General features: G+C 37.2%; 1 long non-coding RNA gene across 1 annotated transcript in view; it reads left to right on the forward strand.

The window, feature by feature from the left end:
* LOC119529017 overlaps window positions 1–11590 on the forward strand; it is a 34844-nt gene extending 23254 nt beyond the window's left edge. The window contains exons 2-3 of the long non-coding RNA XR_005215805.1: window positions 10707–10816; window positions 11476–11590. This is a non-coding gene — a long non-coding RNA (uncharacterized LOC119529017). The remainder of the gene's footprint in view (window positions 1–10706; window positions 10817–11475) is intronic.
* Window positions 11591–11812: the final 222 nt, after the last annotated feature.

The raw sequence follows: 11812 nt of genomic DNA on the forward strand, positions 1-11812 counted from the left end.
ACTATAGAACTATAGGCAGAAGAACTATATTGGCCTTACTTAGAAGTCCATACTTCCCTGCTTAATTAATTATGGAATTGGCCCTTGTTTGAGGTCATCAAAGAATGGCTATATATAACTACTTGTTAAATCATACCTTGAAAGTTAGTACCTTTTTGCATAAATGTTATATTCCACAACAGGGAAACAACTGTTTGCTCTCTACTTGTTAAACTGCACTTGGAAAGTTATCACTTCTATGTAAATATGATATATTATACAATTTAAAAAATGGTGATTGAAAGAAAAAAGAATGAGACTCAGACTGAATCCACACAACACAAACAGTAGTTGTGTTCCTTGGTTTAAAGACAGTGAGTGAGTGAATGTGTGTGTGTGTGTGTGAGCAAGTACATGCATGCATGCTTAAGTGTGGATTTTAGGGTGAGAAAATAAGACAGATAAAATACATAGTAGCATTTTTAGGTGCTTACCATATGCCAGGCATCTTTTTTAGGCACTACTCATTAAATTCTCAAATACCAACATAAAGTACGTATCATTGTCATTCTCATTTTATATGTTTTGAAATGGAAGTTAAATCACATGAGTATGTGTTTTTGACTACAGAGAAAGGAAAGACAAAAACAAGGGAAATTTGAAAGGAAAGGGAGAGCCAACTCTCATTTTCTCTACTCTTTTTGTTGTTGTTTTTAAACTTGACAGAATGAAAGCAGACAGATTTTCTGGGAACAATAACCCTTCCCGTGGGCAATATTAGAAAACTAGATGAGCGATACCTGGCTTCTTCGCTGCAAGTTGACTTCCTTGCATTTTTATTTAAATCCCACCAAAATGGTTCAGTAGTTGTTTGCTTCCTTTGCAGAAGATGGTGCTGCTTATGACATGACATTGAAATCCACACCAACTTAAAATGTTGCCCATAAACATAATGCTACTTTTAATGAAATACTCTATAATGAGCCTGAAATAAGTGACCTATTGCTTTCGCAGGCATAAAAAACCACAACATTGATGTAGAGCTACATCTAAGAAATTACATCCCCAGGTCCAAATGGAGCATTCAGTGAATATGGTTTCAATGTCAGAGAAGCAAGCACATAATAAATATATAGAGTTTTATTCCATTTTGAACACACACACACACACACACACACACACACACACACACCCCTACATATACATATATAAATATATCTGCCCAAAAGACTATACCACCAAAATATTGAATAGCTATTGCTGGATGGTAAATTCACTTTACTTCCTCTCTTTGAGTGACTTTAAAAACTGTCCTTGACATTATCAACAGGCCTCAATTTTGCAGAAGAAACAATGAAGTATTAGGCAGGGTTCCTGCCCTCTAGAAATAGCTTATATATTGTAGAGAGAGGCATAAAAAAATAAACACAGAATGTGAGTGGTACAGATAGTGATTTCATTAGCAGAGGAGGGAGCAATCCCTGAGAGTTGTGTTATTCAGGGAAGATTTCAAAGGGAAAGGGAAGCAGGCAGGAGCTAAAAGATAGATCCAGTCCAAGGGGATATGTGAACAGGAGAGAGGGAATTCTTGTTGTATGTAATGGCTTTCATAAAAGCACAGAGACAGGAAAGCACTATATTTGTTTGAAACTGAGAGAAGGATTTTATGGTGAAAAGAGAAACAGTATGATTGATCCAGACTATGGAAGTCCCTAAACATCAGAATAATATCGGCTCAGGAGCAACCTCTTGTTGTGCTTCTAGGACGCCATTTTCAGGGGGCACAGAAACCAGGTAAGGAAATCCCAGATTTTCAGAAGAAGTTTTCCAGTCTGCATTCCCCTCCATTCCTTTGGAATTTTCTCCTTTGTCCTATCTCTTTCCCTAGGCCACTTCATAATAGCATCTTAATTTCAAATTCCCTACTTTGTTCTATCCGTAACTTCCTAAAGATATGGTTTCTTGAAATACCTTCCAGGCACCACAGGCTGGCAATGTCATGCTCCCACACCTGGTCCCTGCACCAGCCAAAGCCTCTCACCTACTTGCATCTACCTGCCAAAGGAAGGAGATCAGAAAGCATACGTAACAAACGACTCCATTACTTAGCAACTTAAAACAACAATCAATTATCTCACCAATTTCGGAGGGTCAGGAATATGGGAGTGATTCACCTGGGTGGTTGTGGCCCACGTCTCTCATGAAGTGGCTGTCAGGGCCTTGGTGGGGGCTGCAGTCTCTGAAGGCTTGGGGATTGGAGGATCTGCTTCCAAGCTTGTTCACATGGCTGATGGCAGGAGGTTTCAGTTCCTTGTCTTGGGGGCCTCCCCATAGGGCTGCTCACAGTATTGATTTCCCCCAGGGCCAGTGATCCAAGGGTGAGAGAAAAAGCACAAGAGAAAGCAATCACGATGGAAGTTGCTGTTTGTATTGTAACCTAACCTCAGAATTGACATACTGTCACTTCTGCCTTATTCTATGGGTCCCACAGACCAACCCTGGTACAAGGTGGGAGCGTGACTACCAGGAGGTATGTCATAGAGTCTGGCTACCACAGACAGGTAGGCAATTTTCTTGAACCATATTATGGTATAAAACAATCATTTAGAAAGGTGTATTTGGCAGCTGCGTGTACTATATTTCTACATTTAACATGATGAAATGGAGTCCTTAAAAGAGTCATATCTGGCCTATTTGTCATTATTTAATTATGCTGAGAGATACATGCTTCATTGAAATACCAATTTCCAGAAGAGTGGCACAGTGCTATGGGCAGAATTGCCAACTATGAAGCAAAACCTACACCCTGATATAGCAGAGGGCTCTGCCATGCCTCCTGAGGTTGGAAATACTCTATGGGGAACATCGAGCTGGAGAAAATGTGGCTATACCACATGGCCCTTGAAAGTAAGGTATACTGGGAAAGAGCACTAGGCCAGGAGTCTAAACTCTAAGCTGCTGTGTGATACTGGGTAAGTCACTTAACCTTTCTGGGCATCTCATAACTAACAAGTGGACTGGGCAAATAAAACATTTTAATTCTCTAGCTATTTGGGATATCAGCCATCTCCCTTAATTAATGGTCTTTGTGACAGATGATTGGTCCCTACAGAGTTTGGGAGACACAATGATGCACCCTGGAAAGTTGATTGGTGGTGGGGTGGGAGAATAGACTGTGCTAGTTATTCTTTTAGCTGACTGCTTTGAACGCAGAAGTGAAAAGTGAAGAAATAAGAAAATGCGGTCCAGGAAGTTTTGAGTAACTCTTTGAATTTCAAAGTTTTATTTAGAAAAAGAACTACAAATAGCTTACACTAGAAGAAGTATATATATGTGATCAAAAAGTTATTTCTAGTGAATTTTTTTAAATTTATTATCTGCTTGCATCAATAATTTTTATTTTTTATATAACTTCCATAAGAGATAATGGCTTCACAATAATTTCTACCATGTCTATGTAACCCAGAGTTCTGCCACCCAGTGAGTCCAGCCACCAGGGAAGTCCAACACTGGGGTTAAAATTTTCTTTAATGTTTGTGAAACATGATTTGGGCCATATTTCATACCCCAAGGGAAGGCCATGCATGGTCTTCCCTGTGATTTCTGGGAATTTTCAGGAATTTGTGCATCCAATTCCCAATTCCCACTGAGCTCTCAATCTGACTAGCATGACTAGCATGTCCAGTGGCTGTGATGACTTCCTCATCCAAGATCAGCATAAATAAGGAATACAGCCCTTCTTTATGGTTCTCCCAAAGAATAGCTCACAGGAGATACCGTACACAGCATATATTTTATTGGAGTTTATATTTTGGGGGGAAACAGGTGCTGCTGAAGAGGTTTCATACCATCATATAGCAGATAAAACAAGACACATTATAATATTTTTCCTATATGATTCCTCAGGGATTTCTAGTAACAAAGGGATCCCTGTGTTTCCCTCCTCTGTGACCTCCTACCATATTGCTGGGTCTATTTTCTTTCTCTCTGTTCCACTCATCACCCTCACTTCTGCCTTACTTGCTGTTTTTGTCATTACGCTGTCTTTGGATCTTCATTCCATCTCTACTCCACTTCTCACCCCACGCTCATCCTTCTTTTGCTCTGCGTTCTCCTTCAAGACCGTGGGTGGAGAACTTCTTTCTTACCCGAAGCAGCCACCAGGGTGTTTTCCTAAACAAAATGCCATTTCTTCTCATATGAATTGTATCATCCCCGGGTATGCTGAAATCCATTCCAAGGCATTCTTATTATAGGGAAATCTTTTTTCATCTCTGATGAAATAAATTATAAGGAAAAAATTAAGATAAACATATGATCAATACACTATTATTTCAGCACACTGGCACTTAAATATTTTATTTTATCAAAACAATGCATTTATACTACTGAAGTTCACTGGAATTATAACATTTTAAACATTATTCTTGGTTTGTTTGATGAGAATAAGCCTTTACCAGTTGACAAGTCAAGTAGTTGCAAATATTAACAACTTATTCCTATTTTCAAAAGTCATGCATTGTTACTTTAAAACCAGTGTGCTAAGTTATACAAAAGGAGGTAATTGACAGGGAAATGTCACAACTTTTTATTTGTTACAATAATTCTTTTAAATTTGCAGTCACTCATATAGCATTTATTCGGTACATTTCATCTTCAAAATAGTACATCTCTATGAATTAATTCATTTCTGCAGGCACCTCAGTGAAACAAATAATTATTACCCTCTTCTCCAGATGGGAGCCTGAGTCAGAGTGAGACAGATAAACTGCCTAAGATCATACAAAAAGAAAATTAGGACAAAAATATAAGCAAGACTTTCTGCTGTATTGTAACTTCGTTTATTACATTTCATGCAAGTTTCTTTTTAAATAAAAGAGAAATTTAGAGAGCTTTTCTCTGAGACAGTGATCTGGCTTCATTCTGTGTTTCTTTCTTGGATCTGTTTTGTCATATTGTTTATATCAAAGCTTCCTTTTGTGTCTTCATTTTATTAATATGCATGATAATGACAGCTTTAGATTCTTATGTCAAGATATCTGAGAAGATAAACACCAAAAATCAAAAGCCAAAGTCAGTTATATTTTAAAATAAAAACATTGTGGGAAACTTCTCTTGCATCAAGGGCTCAGGCAAATGGGAAAACTTCAAACCAGGTGGTCCCTCAGGTTGTCTCAGTTGTGTGTCTACAGAATATGTTTTGTGCTACTGGGAACCTTTTCATCTGAATTTTGGTAATTCTCTGTTAAAACTTGATTTTTTAAATTTAAATTTTTATTGTGTAAGTGCTTGAGTGAGATGGAAGCATATAATCTTTTTCTCAGGTAGTTAATAATTGATTATTGTTTTCAACATTTGATATATTTTTAAGATTTTAAGTCACATCACTCTTCTGCTCAGAATCCTCTGATGACTTCCCATTCCACCAGAGATAAATGTTATGTTTTATCGCAGCCTATAAGTCCCTCCAACAGTTCTCTTTTTGCCCCTCCTATTCCAGCCACACCCCCTCTACCTTGGTCCCCTAGGGCCTATGCACTTCTTTTTTCCTCTGCTTATGATTCTCCAGATGGGCTTTGGGATACTCTAAACTCTCAAAAATAAGCCTTCTCCAAATATGTTTTCTTACTTTCCTTGGGCTGTCGTAACAAACGACTACAAATTCGATAGCTTAAACAACAGAAATTTATTGTCTCCCAGTTCTGAAGTCCGAAGTCTGAAATCAAGGTTCCTGTGGGGCCATGCTCCCTCAGTAACTCGTAGAAGAGGACCCTTCCTTGCCTCTTCAAGCTTCTAGTGTTGCCAAGCAATACTTGGGGCTCCTTGGCTTCACTCTGCCTCCTCCATCTTCACATGACCTTCTGCCTTCTGTGTCTGTCTGTCTTTGTGTAAACAAAAGCAATTGGAGAAACTTCTCTCCTTTTCCCCTGATTTTAGGGAACCAATGTAGTGTCAACTACATTTTCTGAGACTGACTTTATCTCTGAGTACCTACCAGGGATAAAATTTACCAAGGCTTACCCCTCCAAGTGTTTGGGACTGAAACTATCTGGAACAGATTTAAATTTAATAAAAATAATTTATTCTAAATGTTTGTTTCTACATGCTGTGGTTGTATTCTAACAATGTGCTTGCATAAATTTATGCTGTCCTGAAATTCAACATGGTAACAATAGGAATATAAATTACTGCACTGTTCTAACTACACTACATTTGGTACATGGACAAATGACTAGCACAGATATTTGTAAAATTTGAGTTTGCTATAAGAAATCTTCTTATTCATCCCTACAACTCCCTAGGTATGTGTAGGTGAAAATCATTTCAAGAAATGTAATGCTACTCTGCCCTTTCCTTGAAATGACTGCTATAATAAACCCATTAGCACTACAGGGGTTTATATTGGGCTTTTCAAGGCGAGGCTCAGGATATGTGTGCCAAGAGTTCATTGAATGAAATTCTACTGGGGAGCATCTTCCAGCATGTTTGAGAATGTCCATTGCAATACGGCAGATTTAATTGTTCAGCAAAGTGGAAATGTTTGTTTGGTTAATGGCATCTCTTTAAAGTATGGTCAGGTTTAATGTGGAATTTTCCTAGGAAATCCACCTTTAGATACAGAACTTAGCTTTAATATCTTCAGAAATTAATCCATTATAGAGTTAGATCCCACAACAACTTTTTTTCCTCCACTGGGACAGTTAATCAGATCCGGGTACATCAGTAAACTGGGATTAAGGAGATGATTTCAGACAGCCAGACTCAATAATAACTCTGTTATGATAGTCCCTGAAGAACTGAAAAACGGAAATATTGGTATTTATTGGGTCATGCAAATAACAATGCCAGGAATCTGTTTAGTAATTCATAGGTTAAAAATGAAGTAAGATTGTATCTTGGGCGGTAAAGAATTGTATTTGCAAAGATGCTTCCAAAACTTTTTCTCTGAGAGTTTGGTAGTCTGGCTTCCTTAAGCTTTTATTTTAAACAAACTTTGGCTCCCAAACCAAAAGAATAAATGTTTTTCTTAGAAAAAAATTAAGTTGATTTAAATAGTATAAATAGTAAGTATAGTATAAATAGTATAAAGAGTCATCTTTACACTTTTAAAATATATTTGCTCAATAAATCAAAATGAAATTGATTTAGCAGTCAGTTTAGCATTGGAGATTTGCAACTGACAAGATTTCTGTTCTTTCAAAACATTGTGAGGCATCTGTCTGATTTGATATTGGCCCTGGGGTGAGAATATCGAAGAGGTTTTGAGGACATTATGATTGTGCCATTATGGAGTTTGCTGAATGGCCATGGAGAAGAGATGACGGTTAGTGATCGTTTGGTATATACAATTAGAGGGAATTTTGCAGCATAGTTTCTTCACACCAAGAGTGAAGCCAACCCAACTGTTCATCAACTGATATGGATAAATAAAATATAGGATATACATACAATGGAATATTATTCAGCCATAAAAACGAATGAAGTCCCGATACATATGACAGCATGGATGAACTTTGAAGATACCGTGTTGAGTGAAATAAGCCAGACACAAAAGGACAAATATTGTATGATCTCACTGATCTGAAATAATTAGAATAAGCAAACTCGTAGAGTCAGAATCTAGAATATGGGTTACCAGGAGAGTGGGTGGTGGTAGGGAATGGTAAGATAAGGCTTAAAATGTACAGGGTTCCTATTTGGAATGGTGGGAATATTTTCGTAATGGATAGTCGTGAAGGTAGCACAACATTGTGAGCATAATTAACAGCACCGAAATTTATATTTGAATGTGATTAAAAGGGGATAATGTTAGATTGTATATATAGTAACGGAATAAAATTTTTTTAAAAATTCCATGGAACTTCACAACAAAAACAGTGAACCCTAAGTTAAACCATGGACTATAGTTAATAGTACAATTATAAACAGGTGCTCTCATCAATTGTAACAGAAGCTCCACACCAAAGCAAGGTGTTAATAATATGGTCATGATGGGAATCCTGAATTTTATGCTTGATTGTTCTGTAAACCCATACCTTCTCTATAAAAGAAAAAAAAGTCTATAAAAGAAATAAAAAAGGAAAAAAAAGAGTGAAGCTAATTAATGTGATAACTGAGATAGGAAAGTGGCACAAAGGGCTCAGGAAAAGTTTGGGAGCTACTTCCATGCATTTTTATCATTTGCTAAAGGGTTCCATTTATATTTTTCTGATGTAATGAACAGAGCTGGGGTTCTTAAAGAGATTGGCTAAGAAAATCTCAACCTCAAATACTGTGGAGGTATCTATGCTGTCCAGAATAGAACACACTTTCCCAGGTTTTTTTGCTGAGACATGTTGGAATCTGCTTGTACTGACTCTTAGAATGCTAGTTGAGCTTCAGCCCATGGATGCCTCTCAATCAGATATTTCATTTGCATTCTGCATTCCCAGTAAAACTAGTATTAATCATTCCAATTTTCTTTCTTCAATAGATAAAGTGGACCATAGGGCATGCATTAAGATGCTATCAGCTGCAAGTAACAGAAAATCAATGTAATAACAAGGAAAACAAAAGTTAAGGCATGGCATTTCCAGTGTTGGTTAATTCAGCAGCATAGTCACAATTTCAAGGACGTAGGTTCTTTCCATTTTTCTACTCTGTCATTTTCAGCATGTCATTCAGCATATCCCTGTTTCAAGAGTAAGCAAGGTTTTCCAAGAGGCCTCTCAGCATTTAGACTCTCATATCTCATTTGACAGAACTGCACATTTCCCATAGTGCTAACCTAATCACTGGCAAGAGAAAGGAATGGGTGTAATTGACTCAGACAAATTAAAGGGCTGAGAATCTACTGCAGCTTGTCTGACACTGAAGAAAATGAGGGTTCTTTTGGCAGGGGTGAAATGGCTACTGCATAAGCAGACATAGAGGCAAGTCATAAATTGAGTTCCCTTTGTGCTTGCAAAGGAGTTAAACTATATGAAATTGTGAAAAAATTTGAGAAGAGCCATTTTGGAGGGGACAAAGCAGTGAAGATAGCCCTACAGGGGGGAAAAAAAAAGAGAGAGAGAGAAAAGGAAGTGAGGCACAAAAATGAATAGTTGGAAGGAAAGGGAGAGGAAATATGGACAGATGAGCAACAAAGTTCCAATGGTACCATCCTATGCTAATTTATATACAGTTTAAATACACAGATTTAAAAAAGTTTGTATTTCACAAATGACAGCCCACTACATGTTTTATGCCTTGACAGTTAAATTGATTTTGTTTCAGCATTCGATCCTGTCTGGCACAGTGGATAAGAGTGTGAGTATGAAGCAGTATCATTTGGTGGGAATCCCAACTCCACCACTTAATTGCTGTGTGACACTGGGAAATTTACATAACATCTCTGTGCCTTAAGTTGTTCACCTAAAAAAGGAGGCTGCTAACAGAACCCAGCCCACAGGCCTGTTGTGGACATTATTGAGTTATTTTAGGACAAATTATTTATAACACTGGCTGGCCTGGAGAAAATGTTTCATTAATGTTAGTTGTGCTGTTTAAAAAATATTGTCTTTATCCAGGTGTTACCAGTTTGATCTGCATCTTCCAAAAAGATATGTTGAAGTTATATCCCCTGGTACCCGTGAATGTGACCTTATTTGGAAACAGAGTCTTCATAGATGTATTTAAAATGATGCCAAACTGGATTAGGTTGGGCCCTAATCTGACTGGTCCCCTTATAAGAAGAGGGAAATGTGGACACAGAGACAGACAGACACAGAGGAAAGAAGGCCATGCAAAGACAGAGGCAGAAATTGGACCATTGCATCTATAAGTCAAGGGATGTCGTGGATTGCCCGCAAACACTGGAAGCTAGAAGAGGCAAGGAAAGATCCTCTCCTACAGGTTTCAGAGTGATCATGACCCTGACAACTCCTTGATTTCAGACTTCCAGTCTCTCGAACTATGAGCCAATAAATTTCTGTTGTTTTAGGCCCCTCAGTTTGTGGGACTTTGTTACCGCAACCCTAGGACACTAATAAACCATCTGATCTTGGTATTTATCTAAACTGGCCACATCTAAAGGTGCCAGCATTCCCCACTAATCAGAGCAATGCTTAGTGTTTCCATCTTAATTGAAAATAGTTGAAAGTTATGCTGTAGTATGAAAATGTTTAATTAGGGAACACTGAAAAATTATAGAATCAACGGTGAATAGAGTTTGGAAATCAGTGACTAAATACCAATTTTTGAAGAGATAATATGAGCTCAAGAAGAAAAAAAAAAGAATCTGATAACTTTTGATAATTTAATTTTTGACTTTTTTCAACTGTAAAACAGTTAATATGTACAGAATAACACACATAATGTGCATATATAAGATGTAAAGACTGATAAAACAAGCACCCATGTATTCACAATATGGTTAAAAACTAACACATACGCATTGCTGTCAAAGAAAGCTGCATGCTTCTCACTCTATCTGTTGCTTTTCTTTTTACATTTACCATATATTCATAAACCCTAAGTAGCGTAAGTTTGGTTGTACTTATTTCTGAACTTCATATAATGATATTCCCTCCCTATATTTTTCAGAGATTTGCTTCTTATTAAAAATCAACACCACGTTACTGATATTTATCCATGCTAATATCTGGAGATATGTAGTTCATTATCACCTCTATAAATATTTTATTGTATGACTATATCATCTTGTATTTATCTATTCACCTTTTGATGGATATTTGGGTTGTTTCTAGTTGTTTGTTTTCACAAAAATGCTGCAGTGTGCATAACCTTTGGAACCCTTGGGCAAGAGGTTTTGGAGTAAAATTTCTGGGCCAAAGAATGTATCCTCCATGATTACAAGGTATTGTCAAATTGTTTTCCTAAGTGAATATAATAATTTACACTTCTGTCAGTACTGTATAAAAGTTCCCATTGCTCCATATTCTCTACCAAAGCTTAATATTGTGAGACTTTTTAATTTTTGCAAATATGAGGGTGTGAAATGCTGTCTTTTGGTTTTTCTGACTGTAATAAATTTGAACCCCTTTTTAAAAATTGCCCTTTCATGCTTCCTTTTGTGGAAAATGCCTTTTGCATTTTCTGCCCATTTGTAAATCACATTGTTTATCTTCTTATTGATTTATAGCATTTCTTTTTATATTCTGAAGACTAATCTATTGTCAGTTAAATATGTGGTAAATAACTTCATCTGAATTTTGGCTTACTTTTCATTTGGTGTAAAGTGTCTGTGATTAATAGGAATATTGGTGCCAAGTGTTCAGTCCCCTGTAATAGGATGATGCATTTACACCCTTTGCATTTATCTGTTGTACCCCACCCACCTGAGTGGTGGGAGTATGACTTCCTGCCATGTTTATGCTGGATTTGGTCACAAATCTTGCTTTGGCCAAGGGGATATGAGCAGATGTGAGGCAAGCGGGGCATTAAATGTGTTTGCAGAGTTCAGCTTGAAATCTTGTACTCCTGCCATTTTTGACAAGAATAATATTCCCTCGTTAGCCACCAGTCCAAGGAGGACACATGAAGCAAGCCTCAACTCAATGCCAACCCTGGAGTCAAACCCAATTGATTTAGAGCCTGAAGTGGAATCGACCTATAAACCCACGAATAAGAAAAATAAGGCTTGGAGTTGTAAGTAAGTGATTGAATTTTGGCATTTGCTATACTGTGTTATTACAATAGCTGGCTAAATCAAACCTGATGGACAGAAGTCCTTCAGGTACTATGGCTGAATTAATCATTTTTTCCCTTTATGTTTTGCACATTTTATGACTTGTTTAAATCTAGTTTCAAAAATCCTTCCAAAGTCATAAATGTGTTCTTTGTATGTTGCTCA

The sequence above is a fragment of the Choloepus didactylus genome, chromosome 3 (genome assembly GCF_015220235.1).
Source record: "Choloepus didactylus isolate mChoDid1 chromosome 3, mChoDid1.pri, whole genome shotgun sequence".
Taxonomy (NCBI): domain Eukaryota; kingdom Metazoa; phylum Chordata; class Mammalia; order Pilosa; family Megalonychidae; genus Choloepus; species Choloepus didactylus.